The following is a 12062-nucleotide window of genomic DNA, read 5'->3' as shown; positions in this document are numbered from 1 at the left end:
GTTTAATATTTTCTGTTTTATTTTGTTTTTTCAATATTTCTTATAAAGAAACAATGATCTTCAGCACAAGCGCACCAGCTGCAATTTGTCCTTCCGATCGGTATCAATGTTTCATTTACACTGACACTTTCAAACGCAGCACAGTAAAATTTCTCGAACTTCTTTTAAAAGTTAAAGAGTCAAAACCGATTTTCTTCTTCTTTTATTACAAAAAGTCGGAGTCGTATGCAAAAACACCAACTAAAGCACAATACACCAATAGTGGTGGTGAGGTGAAATACTCAGCGGCAGCGCACACACACAGTCGCGCACGCGCACTTATGGCAGTGGTGGAATATTGTCGTTCGCGCAAAGCTTTTTTGCCTAGCTCAACGAAAGAGTAAGCGAGAGAGTGAGAAACAGAAACACACAAGAGCACACGAATCACACAACGAAAAATAGTGGTAGTGACAATTGAAGTTGTTTGCTGCCAATCTGGTCTTGTTGTCTATGGGTTTGCGTTGAGGTGTGGGGCGGGGCGGATTGGCTGCAGCCTGTTTTTGTTGTTCGTTGTTATGTTGCGTTAGAAAAATGCAAATTTAACCGAAAATGACATGGGTAGGTTGTTTTTGTTGTTCGGCGTCTTATTTTATGGCTTTATTCAAATTCGATGAATTGAAAAGGTTATAAAAATCGCTTTAATGGGTTTTTCGCTTTTCAGAAGACACTTGTTGGTTCGGTTTCACAAAAAACTACATAACGCGACGTGCCTCAGAACACGAGAGAGCGCATTGCGCACGTCAGCAGGGTTTTTATAATCAAATGCAAGCCTTGCGGGTGAGGGGTAAAAAGGTGGTGGTCTAGTTGGCATGCTCTCAGCCATGAATGGAGGTGAGTTGGGGCTCAAAAGTAGGGGTAATGGCAATTCTAAAGGTGCATTGTGCTCAATTTGGAGATCTGCTCACACACACACACACATACATCAATACTGCCAAACAACCACAAAACCACTTTAGTGGTGAGTTTTGTTGGTAGTGTTGGTGTCGACGGCAACAACGGCGATTAAGTAATTCACACAAAGTTTGTCTCTTAAGTCTTTTGTTTTTTTCTGTTTTTCATTTCTTCTTTGTGCAATCCATATCAATTCAAGCCAAGCCAAAGCTTTGTGGTTTTGTATCAAAACAACAAAAAACACATTGATCACTTGTAATGAGAAGTAAGCAAAGCAATTAAATGAGGTGGCATTTTTGTCTGCTGCTGCTGCTTCTTCTTCATCGTCAGCGTATTGTGTTGTTGTGGGTTGTTGCTGCCGCTATTAATGTCGCTGTTGCTGGTGTATTGTTGGTTACGCTTGTTAACAACAACGTCACTCGCCACGTAAATTTGTAATACCCAATCATAAAATAGGCAATGAAATACATAATAAGGAAAATATGTAATATGTATAATGACATTATCGCCTAAAGAAATACATAATAATAACAAAGACATATAAATGTCGTCTAGGCCTTCTAATTGCTCTACATAAATATTAAAATGCTAATTAGAAGATGAAGAAGAATACAATAAATTTGCCATAAATATGTAAATCAATTTAATAGCATTAATATGGAGATCATCATTGGCATCACCATTGTTATCATCGCTAGTAATGGTAGCAGACAGCATCAAGTAATACCACCATCACCACCACCACTACCAACCAATCAACCACATCACAATCAACCAATAACCGCAACAACAACAATCAACTGCCAACATGTTTGTCATCATCAAATAATAATAAAAAAATACGAAAAAAACGTCAAAAACTAGTTGGTTTTATAAGACGACCTTGATTTTAAATAAATCCTCAACAATTTATGTGTGTTTTTTCTGAAACGTTGTCGTTTGGACACTGCTGCTGTTGTTGTAGTCGTTTTTTGCTTCTTTTATAGATTTGTTTGATTCGATTTTTTTGTTTGTCTTAGCTATAAAAGTGTGCCACAATTTTTGACACTTTTTTTAAACGAAAGAGAAAAAAACTCATCATTCAGATTGGAGTTTCTTCACCAACATCGCCAACACCTAGCAAAATTTGTTTTTAATATGTATTTAATAGTCGAATAATATTTTTTCATATTCATTTGTGATTTATACACCCTAGAGCTAGGGTGTGATATCTATGTTTTGTTATACCCGTAACATTCATCATAAGATGGAGGGTATATTCATGTTGTTATTCGCAGCAGAAGAAAATATATTTTATATGAAACCTTAGCCGGTCTTTTTAACAAAATTCGTTTTTCTTGAATTGTAGGGTGTTTGACGTGGCGATATTCGTCTGTGATATTAATCCCGTATTAAATAGTATCATATAAGGATACTGTTTCAAATAAAAAAGAAAAGTAGAATATTTTTATACCCTCAGCATCATGGCTAATGATTTTGATACGTTAAAAATGTGTCTCATCGAAATATTTATTATAGACCCCATGTTTGTTTGGACATATCGGTCCACTCTTTCTAGTAGCTTGCCCACAAAATGATTAAGATTTTACAAAAATTTAATTTATAATATATATGTATATATCAAGTCCGAAGATGGGTCCCATTGGTCCGCTCCTTCTGGTATCTCCCCACAAATTACCAAAATTTTCAATATTTATAAATCCAATATCAGTCGAATGGAATGTCCGATTTTAATAAAACGTTGCACAACCTAAGCTTTGATCATTCCAGACATTTAATGTAAACTTTAAAATCGCAATGTTAGACTTAATTTCGAAGTCAATAGAACAAACGTAATTATTAGACTTAATTCTGTTCCTTATGCGAAATTTAGTTGCTGTGGAACACACTTTGGTTGTGTCTCATCAAAATATTGGTTTTAAACACCAAGATTATAGATCAAATCCATTTTAAAAAAAATTGACATTTTTGAAAAATTTTAAAAATAATATAAAGTCAAAGGAATAACCTATTTAATCCAAACTTTCACATCGCAATATTTGTACCAAACCTAGATCAAGCCCGAAGATGGGGCCCATCGAAGCATGAATCTTGTGGATCTAAACTGAGTAGGGCTCAATATGTTAAGTAGATTTAGTTCAGTTATCTTCTATATAGGTCCATCATCATCACTGGAACCTCTCACACAAACCGTCAAAATAAAAATCCAACCTGACACTTACAGTTGTTGCGTAGACCACCGCACAACAATTTATCATACACTAGTCAGACTGTTATTTTATTACGCTTAGTTTTCTTAAAAATATTTCCCCACTAATCTACTATAAGCGTGGATTCTTAAAACTTTTTTCCGGATTAAAAAAAATTCCACTGACAAACTATAGGCGTAGATTTGTAAAAAAAATATTTTTTCCATGACCTACTATATCCATGGATTTTTTAATGTGTTTCCACAGACCGTCTATATGGCCTACTATAATCGTGGATTTTTGGATTTTTAAATATTTTTCTACTGATCTACTATAGGTATGGATTTTTTAAAATATTTTTTCCACTGTACTACAATAGACTTGGAATTTTTAACTATACGCGTGGAGTTTTTGGACAAGTTTTTTTCCACTGACCTACGAGTACTATCGTGGATTTTTCTGAGATAGTATGAAATTTCCTTGATAGTTTTTTAGAGGCAAAAGGGTTAGAGTTGTCATATACGATAAATGAAATATTTTATGGCATTTTCGCAAGCTTAGTAATGTTTTTTATTTCCAAATTTTTACTAAAATATTATATTCCTTTTTTAGATATCTTTAATTAGTCCTACTTCAATATATATATTTTTTAACATCTACAGCACATTGTACCTAGTTCCATTTTATAAAATTTAACATTTAACTTTTAAAATAACATTTACAGATAACTCTTTAATACAAAACAATCAAATAAACTCGCAATTCTAATATATCATTATACACTGACTAGTCGTTAAATAAGAAAAAGTTCATTATTTATAGATTTTAATTGATACCATCTTGGAATATGAAAAAAAATGACCACAAGCTAGCTAGCATTTATATATATTTTTCATAATTAGGATGACTTGTAACAACCTGTCATGGCACAATTGAATGTGGCTTTATTGTTGGTGGTACACCTGTAACCTATCTCGCCACATGCATGCCACTAAACAATGGCCAACCTCTCTAACATAACCACAAATGTAATGCCCACTCAATTCAAAGTGTTCGATGCCGAGATATTTAGCTGAAGGCGATTTTTATTACACCTCCTCTCTGTGTCGATTATATTTGGCGAGTTGGTAGTTTTTTTTTTTGTGTTTTGTTTACTTTGTTTGCAACTTAACCTCCGACAGACAGTCATCATTATTGTCAATCAATAGCCAGGCAGTTAGTCGGTGTGTCTGTCTGTCAGGCCATCAGACGATTTGTATACTTCATCATCATCCTCATCATTTCTTGATTTGGTGTTTTGTGATTTTTCAAGTGTTGCTGTTGTTGTTTTTGGCATCTGTGCTATTCTGGCCTATTCAAGTTTTAGTTTTTTCCCCTCAATAGCCCATAGAAATAAACTAAAATAAACTTTTTTGTCTTTGTTTTTGTTTGTGGCGTTTGTTTAGTTGTCGTATGGTTAGTTTGATGTTCGAGTGATGAAGATTTTTTTCTTTGAGTTTATACCGACCTTGAACAATCAATCGCTTAACATTTTAGTTAATATGTGTATTAATTTCTATTTGTATCAATTTACACAATGATTTATTTTCGTTGAATTAAAAATTGAATAAATTTGGCTATTTTTTGCAAAATGGAGATGCAAAAAACTGCTAAAATCACGGCAAATTAACAAGAAATAAGTGGCAATCAATAAGGGTTACTTAAACATACAATGAATTTAATCCTATACTATATATATATATATATTCACTGATGGCTTCGTTCATGTAGAGTTGAAATAGAAATTAAGTATTTGAAAGTATTTTTAATAACACTGGGAACAGTAAAAATAATTACTGGAAATTCCAAAAGATTCTGAAAGATGGGCTAAGAATAGAATAAACATGTATCGGCGTTTTGAAAATGTACGTCAGAAGGATACCCAAAAAGGAGAGGTAATATTCCCACTTTCCCAGATTTTTGTAAATATTAGGATTAGGATTTCTTCAAATCTTTGCATTTTACGTATATAGTGTCTTTGGCAGTATTACTGATAACAACGTGAGAAATAATTTTGTATTTAATATCAACACTTAATCGACTCGCTGAAGTGGTATTTTAGGTCCATCTCCCAGAAATGATTGAAAACTCATTTACAACGGGGTTATATCAGATGAGAATATTCTACAAAAATGTTCGTCATAACATTTTACTATGAATGAGTTATTCTAAATAAAAATTTCTTTTATTTCATATATTATAATAGATGACTTGTGGGAGGACTTTTTTCACTATATCAAAATTCGATTGAATCAGACTGAAGGACAGGGCTGGGGAAGCCCCCATACAATATTTGCTATTAAACACTTTTTCATAAGACCCCATAGTTTATTGGTTAAAAACCAGACAGACACTTATGGAAAAATCATAATTTTCAGATTATCATAAATCTCATTTAAATAATGTGTTATAATTCATTTGAATTTGCATATTTAATTTTTTTCTAGCTGATTATTATAACAATAAAAAACTAATATATTTGGTAATAAAAACCCCAAATAACAAGCAATGGGAGCAGCAACGGCACCTTTTAAGTGCAACCATTTTAAAAAATAACAACAACGTCACATGTGTTTAGATATGACAACAAAATCCCTCATTGGCATTCTTCCAAACAACAATGAATACATAATTAACTGGCTTTTGCGATTTTTCCATATACCAAACCCTCCAAAAAAATCGAATGATGGATGATTTGTTGAAGCATTCAATCTTCTTCCTTTAATGATTGACATGACAATATTTTGTTGGTGTATTCCGAGTGTAGGTAGATATCTAGCTATCATAGAGTAAAGTGATTTTTTATAAAAAAAAAAATAAATAACAAAATTAAAAATTGTAAATAAATTGCTTCCTGAAGAATGTGACGTTTTGTGTTTGGCTTGTTCGTTCGTTTGTTTGTAACTCACTTTCAATGTGAACAAAGAAACAGCAACAACAACAACATTTTGTCAAGGTTAACATGTAGTTGGGTTTGTTCGTCAGTCAGTTTCGGGAATATGTTACATGCAATGTTTATGTTTTGTATTTTATTTTTTACTCTTGCATTGCAGCCAGAGGTATAAGTGGTTTAAAATAAAAACAAAGTGAAAAACAAGAAATGACAACAATTGTCAGTAGTAATTATATAGAAATTTCTTGGAAATTTGAAAAAAGTAGCTCCATTTGACTCCTTTGTATTTTTATGTGCCTTACACAAAAACTGGCTCCCTTAAGATTTGCAATGAAATTAAAAATATTTCCAAAAAATTTTAGCAATTCCTGGTATTACAACAATATTTTAAAGATGAAATTCCATGAAAAAGTGAATGTTTAAATAAAAAGACATATCTTTAGTTTTTATAAAGAACTCAAGTTATAGTTATGCATATTTTTATTTGAATTTATTTATATTTTATATTGTCTCGATGTGATATAAAGCAGAAAACTTAATTGATTTTAAGAAAAGTCTTAATTGACTGTCAAATTTATCGTTTGAAGAATAAATAAACAATAAAATATTTTTATTCGGACCAAAATATAAGTGCTCATTCCAATTATTACATTTTTTGAAAGATATTTTGAATTTTTTATCCTGTCGCGATTAAAATGTTGACAGCAAGAGAAGACTAAGCCATGAATTCTCCACCCGGTAGACGTTTTTATACTCCATGTTCTGGGTCATATTTATATTTAATATAAATAAACTTTATTCCGAACATAAACTTTATTCCATCATAATATGCGAAAACAATTTGGATCTTCCCACAGAGAACTAACTACGGAAAATATTGCATATAATTTGGCATTTTGTCTGAAGTTAATAAAAATTGACTGATTATTGATCAATCTAACTGATTATGAAAAATCGACCATTTACTCCTCGATTTTCCAACACCATATGAGTTGATTTTCTTAATTCTCTGTAGCATTGGCATCAATTTGCGGTAAATAACGTTCCCAGCCATATTCATTGGATCCTTCTCCTCTAGAAATGCACAAAAAATCCACAAGTTCCCAGCTAACAATTTGTTTACAAGTTTCCGATTCTGGTGCTGAATTCTTACCGAAATCGGAAGAAATTTGTGTGCCGACAAATTCGGAAAGTTTTATCGGAAAAAATTTGAAAGAACATTCGAGTTTCTTTACGAATTCTAAACGAAATATTAAAAAATCATGTAAAAAATGAAAACAAGAGAACTTTTGATGGAATTTTCGATTTTCTGCAAAAATTCCATAAAACTCTAAAGGAACATTTTCAAGACAGAAAATATGAAGTTTTTCTGGTACTTTTTCAGAAATTCTATCGTGAGCTTGATCTGAAATTCCAAAAATTCTCGTATGTTTGATCCGAAAAAAACTCTGAATTCTTTCGAAAGTTTTATTTGAAAATCGTAAAAAATTGTGACAATTTTTACGAGATTCTGACATTTAATACCATAGACAGACGACAGCCTTAATTTGCATTAAAAAATTCTTAATTTGAATTAATTTTTACCCCTGACAGACGAGAGTTTCTGCATTTACGAAGCAGTTTTTTTGTTTCAAAACAATTGTTTGTCTGTGTGTATGAAGAATATATTGAAATATGTTTGCAAGATTTTTCGGAATTACACCTTAATAAAATAGATACATGACATAAAGGGAAAATAGCGGCTATGATGTTGGCAAAAGAGGTCCCAATATGAAAGAATGTTGAAATTTGCCTTTATTTCTCATATTTACTTTTATAAACGTAAAAAAATTTGACAACAATCAATTGATTTTCGACAGCATTGCCATATTGAAATTCCTTAATTCAGTATAAATTCAGTTTGATTTTGTGCATTAACAACACATAAAAATGAGGATAATGTACAATTTAATTTGAATTAAGACTGTTAATGCAAATTAAGGCTGTCGTCTATCTAGGCTATAAGACATAGTTTAATTGAAACTCTAAAAAAATCTGGATATTTTCGAACGATTTTTTTTTTAATTCTAGAGTATGTGCAAATTACTCGGAAAGTAATGGGAAATAACGGAGAGAGTATGGAAAAAAGTTTCCCTTCAGAGTATATTCATATTACTCGGATAGTAATCGGATAAAATGTTAGAGATTTAGGAAAAAATCTCATATCAGAGCCCTCGGTAAAAAATATTGTTATCATAAACAAGTGTTAAACTTAATATAAAAAATGTGAATGTGTATATGTATAAATTCTTAATTTCATATCAGGAAATCTATTTTTAATATATATTAATTTAATAAATTTAATCTCAAATATACTGTGGAGTGTTTACAAGAAAGGCATATATAATTATCTAAAAAATACTGGTCCAAAAGTTTTAATAAACAATAATTTGTTTCTTTTTCTAGCAAAATAAAAAAACTGAATGTCGGACATCTCAAAACGTTTCACAAAAATCTATGATGACAAATGTGTTGAATTACGTATATAAATACAAGGTAAGTTGACATTTTTATCCTACCCTTGTTTCAGTAGCATTTTTTTGGGTTAATTATTTAATATAAATGCCATACATTATTTTGCAAAAATTATTTGGAAAAAATCGGAGTTTTCGCAGAAAATAAACTATTTTGCATTTTTGGAACAGCTGTTAAATTTCAAAACCCTCTTCAACCTGTATATCACCTACTCACATATATTTCAATTATATTTCAAAAGGTTTGTTTTTTAAGATCCGAAAATAATTTTGAAAATATGCCAAATAAAAGTTTGATTTTGATATGTTTCAAAAATATTGTAAAGTGGTATACATTGTCTGTAAAATCTATGTAGACTTTACCGCACCGTAGTGCCCACATTTTATTTTCTCTCTATATCCATTTTATTTTCTATATCCTTCTCACTTCTCAATCTAAACCTCCATCCCCATTCTTCTGTTACCTCTTTCTGCCGAACTCACTCTTTAAAATTGCATTAGAATTTCCCCATGTGAATCATTAAAGCCATTTAATTTATATAAATTTAACCTTTCTGCGGCAGGAAGTGTAAATAATTTTTATAATTCCAACATGAAGGATATATCTATTTGCTGCATGCAATATTTGGATTCTATGAATAAAAATAAAAAAAGAAAACAATGCGATGATGCATCCATCCATCCACATATGACCTTTTTTGTCTGAAGGGGCCATTTGCAGATTTTTTGTTCTATTTCCATTATTGATTCAATATCCTGTACAGTTTTACTTGTTTGTACAATTGTCGTTTTTTTATTTTTAGTAACAAGTAATTAAAATATTTTTTTCGAACAAGGTAAATTTTTTTAATACATTTATGACATGCAAAGTATTTGCTGTTTCTATTTGTGTGAATACATGTTTACACGTGGTGGAGATTTAACTAGGAATGGGAGTGGTTGAGTATTTTGGCGGTGGTTACGAATGAAAAATTTTATTTTATAAGTAAAAATTACAATTAATTTTAAATAAGAGGGTAAAGATACAATTTAATTTTTTTTTTAAATGAAAATTAAAATTTGAGAATAAGACGTATTATTGTTAAAAATTTGAGATTAAAAAGTAGCTTCTTGCTATAGTATCTTATTTCACCTTTGTAATCATTTTGGAATGGAATGTGTCCAAAGTTTGTCACGAACTGACAATAATTCTAACATGTATATGTATTACAGGTATATGATTGACAGATATGTCATAATTGGCTAACAGTCGCACTTCTCTATAAGGAACTTCTCTAAGACGAATATAATAATAAATTAATTAAATAATAATTTAAATAATGTATATATAACAAATTTCTCTATAAACTTATAATTTATTGTGCCTTCATCTCTCCATAACGAATTGTCACCAGGCATTTGTTTGTCTAGTTATTGCCACGTTTTAAAGATGTTCGTCTATAGTTCTACTGAAAGATGTATCCGGCTTAATTCAATTGAATACAATATAGTTTGTGTATTAAGAATACCAATTGTCTTTTCTCTCATTTTTTTAAATATTTCTTGATTGCTATTTTGTATGGTCGGTCTCGGTCGCAACGTTATCTTCATATCGTGCATATTAATTGTGTGATTTTTCCCCCGATCAGTTATTCTAATGGCGCTTTTGGATCACGTTTTTCATTCGTTCCATATAACCATTGTTGAACAGAAGATCGTTAACGGGTTTGAGAATAAAATATCAACAATTATGAATATTATTTTGTTATCTTTTGTTATGTTAACACATTTTTAAGAATATTTATGCAAAATAGGAAAAAATATAGCAATGGTAACTTATCTTTTCAAAGCCACGCCAACGACGCAAATGTCACTTGCAGTTTGGGTTTGGTTGAAAAGCAAAAAAGGAAGATAAAATAAAATATTTGAATGAATAAAAATATAAAAAAGGTTAAGTAGAGAGATGGATGCACTTTAAGGCAAAACTAAACAAATCTTCAATTAAATAGTTATATTCTTCACAAAAATACGCTCTAGAACTCAACATAATTTTTGAAACTATAAGAAATCTGTAAATACAAAAAAAAAATATTTGAACACATTATAAATATATTATTAGAAGGCGAGAAGAATCTTAAAAAAACGTATTCCAACTCTTTTATAAAAAATTACCTTAACCTTACCACAAAAGGTGGACCCAAATCAATTCTTTTGTAACCTTTTAGGAAATGCTAACTTTTTTCCAATAAAATATTTTTCATCATTGACTTCTCAAATGCAAAAGTTAAAAAATAAAAGTTTAATAATATATTTAAATAAATAATTCATGTTATGTTATGTGAAGAGAAGTAAAAAAGCCAATTCCCTAGCATCAGAAGATTTAGTAATTCCATATAATTTGCATTTTTGTGTTTTAACCATTTCGTTCAATTGATTAATTCAATAAGCTGAACATGCTATAATAAAATACTTTCCTTCAGTATAAGAGTTCCTAAATTCAAAGTCTCTCTCACTCTCTCTCCTTTTTCTGTAAACAAAAAATAAACAAATAGAGTACCTGTAACCCATGGAATGCAACAGCTTCGTTATCCTCTCTTTCCCTCTGTAAACGTTAGTGTGCTTATTATTTTTCTTCTCTCTTAAAATGCTCACTTCTCTAAAAGCTTTTGCGTGTGTGTGTGTTCGTGTGCATTATGGCTATCAATTATCCTGGGTCAAAACAAAAGAAATCATATCATTTTGTTTTGAAATTTAATTAATAAAACAATTATTTTTGGTTAAATATTGGCCCGCCCCCTTGGAATTCTCATCGTAACACACTACCATATATTTATCTTGTTAACTCGTGAGTGTGTCGTCTGTGTGACACCCATTTATGAGAGCCTTGTCACATTATTCCAGTGTCGTGTGTGTGTGCCTGTTGTAGCCTTGTAACAGGTTGCTGTATGTCCTTCTTAGTGGGGACTGCTTTATGTTGTGCCCTTCGACGTCATCGTAATGTCCTGGCCGCACCTCCCCTTTTTTGGCAAGGAAATATGATACAGTTTCAAAACTATTCACACAAAAAAGGGGAGGCCCAGAGAAGAACAGGTGGTGTTGGGTAGGTTTTGTGTCTATGGTTTGACTGGTTTATAGTTCGTTCGTCTATTCCATGCCACAATAAGTATTTGTACTTCCTTATTTTTTTTGTGTTCACTTTTATTTTCTTGTTTATATTATTTTGCGCATTGGCGGTCGGTCGACCAGGTGTACAAGTTTGTCATTGTATTTGCTTCGAATCCACCTCTCCCATTTCACCTCCCCCGCCTTTGATTTGCATGACGCGGGGCTTCTGGCAAAAGTATTGTTATATTTATTTGCAACTGACATTGGGGTTTGTTAGCCTTGTAAGTTTGAATATAAAAACGACCGAACGACAGACCGAGCGACCTACCGCACGACCGTCCGCCCGACGACAAACGAATGAACCATGTACCTGTTCTTATATTATATTATTTATTGTTGTATTTGTTGTTAGGC

At 31.4% G+C, this 12062-nt stretch overlaps 1 protein-coding gene across 1 annotated transcript in view; it reads right to left on the bottom strand.

Moving 5' to 3' along the window:
* The window catches only part of LOC133333208 (chitin deacetylase 1), an 82055-nt gene that overhangs the window by 37841 nt on the left and 32152 nt on the right, over positions 1 to 12062 (bottom strand). The gene's annotated exons all lie outside the window — the stretch shown is intronic.

This window comes from Musca vetustissima, unplaced genomic scaffold (genome assembly GCF_032173495.1).
Source record: "Musca vetustissima isolate MV318-11 ecotype Yass unplaced genomic scaffold, APGP_CSIRO_Mvet_v1 utg12664, whole genome shotgun sequence".
In the NCBI taxonomy this organism is placed as follows: Eukaryota; Metazoa; Arthropoda; class Insecta; order Diptera; family Muscidae; genus Musca; species Musca vetustissima.
The sequence above is the reverse complement of the archived record's forward strand: the minus strand, read 5'-3'. Positions and strand labels throughout refer to the sequence as shown.